Below are 3,407 nucleotides of genomic sequence, written 5' to 3'. Positions count from 1 at the left end.
TTCCCCTTTTGATAAAGAAACCAGTCGACAGTGGAGAAACTAAGATGGCGGCATAGGTAAACACTGGGAAATTGCTGCTTCCCACAACAACTTCAAAAATACAACGAAAAGACAAAACGGACATCATCCAGAACTACTGGAAGGCTGGCTGAGTGTAAATTCTACAACTAGAAGGAAAGAGAAAAGCACCCTGAGACTCAGAGGAGCTGCGGAAGTAAAATGCAAAGGTACAGAGGCTCGAGCCCTCGTGCCCAGAAAGGGGCTGGTACCTGAGGACGCGGCTGTCTTTTTGAATCGGGAGGGAGTCACAAGCTCCCGACTGCTCTGAACTCTGGTTCCAGGAAGTCTCTGGGGACCCAGGACTCATATGGGGAGAAACTGGACAGTCTGGCAGCAGGCAGAACTCTGAACTTGAGGGCGGCTTTCCCCCAGAGGTGCTTGCAGCAATTATAGGGACACTGAGATGCACGGCCCCTAAGGGCAGGGCTGAGGACCAGCCATAGCTGCTTGCTCTTTGATTCCCTGAGACCCCGCCCCACCCAGGCTGCAGCAGAGGCTTTTGCATATGAATGCCCTGGCTCTTTGCAACCTGAAAATTACCTAACAAATTGCAGCTGGGCCAGAAAGACACAGAACTTCCAAGAGAAGGCCAAGGCCCCACAGCAGCTTGCACTGCTTCACAGCGGGGCCTCATCTGGGCACCTCCAAACTCCAAAAAAGGAAGGGGAATCTACACTTCTCTTCGTAGCTCCTGCTGGGTAACCTCAGGCAGAGGCTAAATTAGCACCTCCTTAGATCCAAGAGCCAGTGTACCCAGTGGTCAGAGTGGGACCATCCAGATTACAAATCCTCAGATCCATAAGGGATACACTCAGGGGGCAGGCTCAGTGAGCACCAAAGCCCCATTGAAGCAAGTCTTGCCCCAGAAGGGTGTCTTCAGCATAGAAGTTCTCCCACTGTAGACAGAGCTGATTCTCACTGCCAATTGACCTGGAGGTCAATTCCTCCCAGTGATACCTACAACAATCAAGGCATAACTACAACAAGACTGTGCACAAAGCCCAGAAGGGGGTGCATGAAGAGTGTCCAAGACAGGTAACTGGGGAGGCTGAGCAACTGGGCTCTACAGGACACCTAGCACACAAAACCACTCTACCAACATGGGGAAGCATAAAAAATGCGGAGACAAAGAAACAGGTCACAAATGACAGAAATGGAGGAAAGCAAACGACTGGATATAGAGTTCAAAACCACGTTTATAAGGTTTTTCAAGAATTTTATGGAAACTGCCAATAAATTTAGTGAAACCCTGGAGGATATGAAAAAAGACCAACTAGAAATTAAGCATACACTGACTGAAATAAAGAATAATGGAGAACCAAGATGGCGGCATAGGTTAACGCCGGAGTTTGCTGCCTTGAACAACTACTTCAAAAGTGAAACTAAAAAACGGAACGGACATCACCCAGAACCACAGGAACGCTGGCTGAGTGGAAGTCCTACAACTAGGAGGAAAGAGAAACGCATACGGACACTCAGAGGAGGCGCAGTGCTGAAGTCAAATTCTGAGGTGCGGAGTGCGCGGAGTGGGCTGGCGTTGGAGGGCGCAGTTGGCGTTTTCAATAGGGAGGGAGTCCCAGACTCTGAGCTCCAGATACAGGCGAGTCTTTAGGGACCCAGACTCAAACGGGAGAAGCGGGACTGTCTGGCTTCGGTCAGAGCGAGTGCAGCTTTCTCTCCGAGCTTTGCAGTGGGTGCTGGGACTCAGAGAGGCAGAGCCCCTGGGGACAGGACTGAGAGCCGCCATAACTGCTCTCTCCGGCCCACCCTGTTGATCCTGTGCGACCCGCCCTGCCCAAGCCCTGCACAGAGGCATTTGCCGGATAGCCTCAGGCAAACGCCAGATTAGCACCTCCCTAGAGGACAGAAGTTCTCTCACTGCAGACACAGCTGATTCTCATAGCCACTTGGCCTGGAGGTCAAACCCTCCCTGGTATTAGCTACAACAATCAAGGTTTAACTACAAGAATGCGCACAAAGACCACTAGGGGGTGCACCAAGGAAGCATAACAAAATGCGGAGACAAAGAAACAGGACAAAATTGTCAATGGAAGATATAGAGTTCAGAACCACACTTTTAAGGTCTCTCAAGAACTGTTTAGAAGCAGCCGATAAACTTAATGAGATCTACAAGAAAACTAATGAGACCCTCGATGTTATATTGGGGAACCAACTAGAAATTAAGCATACACGGACTGAAATAACGAATATTATACAGACTCCCGACAGCAGACCAGAGGAGCGCAAGAATCAAGTCAATGATTTGAAATGCGAGGAAGCAAAAAACACCCAACCGGAAAAGCAAAATGAAAAAAGAATCCAAAAATGCGAGGATAGTGTAAGGAGCCTCTGGGACAGCTTCAAGCGTACCAACATCAGAATTATAGGGGTGCCAGAAGATGAGAGAGAGCAAGATATTGAAAACCTATTTGAAGAAATAATGACAGAAAACTTCCCCCACCTGGTCAAAGAAATGGACTTACAGGTCCAAGAAGCGCCGAGAACCCCAAACAAAAGGAATCCAAAGAGGACCACACCAAGACACATCATAATTAAAATGCCAAGAGCAAAAGATAAAGAGAGAATCTTAAAAACAGCAAGAGAAAGAAAGTCAGTTACCTACAAGGGAGTACCCATACGACTGTCAGCTGATTTCTCAACAGAAACTTTGCAGGCCAGAAGGGAGTGGCAAGAAATATTCAAAGTGATGAATACCAAGAACCTACAACCAAGATTACTTTATCCAGCAAAGCTATCATTCAGAACTGAAGGTCAGATAAAGAGCTTCACAGATAAGGAAAAGCTAAAGGAGTTCATCACCACCAAACCAGGATTATATGAAATGCTGAAAGGTATCCTTTAAGAAGAGGAAGAGGAAGAAAAAGGTAAAGATACAAATTATGAACAACAAATATGCATCTATCAACAAGTGAATCTAAGAATCAAGTGAGTAAATAATCTGATGAACAGAATGAACTGGTGATTATAATAGAATCAGGGACATAGAAAGGGAATGGACTGACTATTCTTGGGGGGGAAAGGGGTGTGGGAGATGCGGGAAGAGACTGGACAAAAATCGTGCACCAATGGATGAGGACAGTGGGTGGGGAGTGAGGGCAGAGGGTGTGGCGGGAACTGGGAGGAGGGGAGTTATGGGGGGGGGGAAAGAGGAACAAATGTTATAATCTGAACAATAATGATTTAATTTAAAAAAAAAAAGAAAGGAAAAGAAAAAAAAAAAGAATAATATACAGAGATCCAACAGCAGACTAGAGGATCCCAAGAATCAAGTCAAAGATTTGAAATACGAAGAAACAAAAAATACCCAACCGAAAAAAAAAAAGAAA

Source organism: Myotis myotis, unplaced genomic scaffold (genome assembly GCF_014108235.1).
Source record: "Myotis myotis isolate mMyoMyo1 unplaced genomic scaffold, mMyoMyo1.p scaffold_m19_p_2, whole genome shotgun sequence".
NCBI lineage: Eukaryota > Metazoa > Chordata > Mammalia > Chiroptera > Vespertilionidae > Myotis > Myotis myotis.
This window is presented reverse-complemented; position numbering follows the sequence as displayed.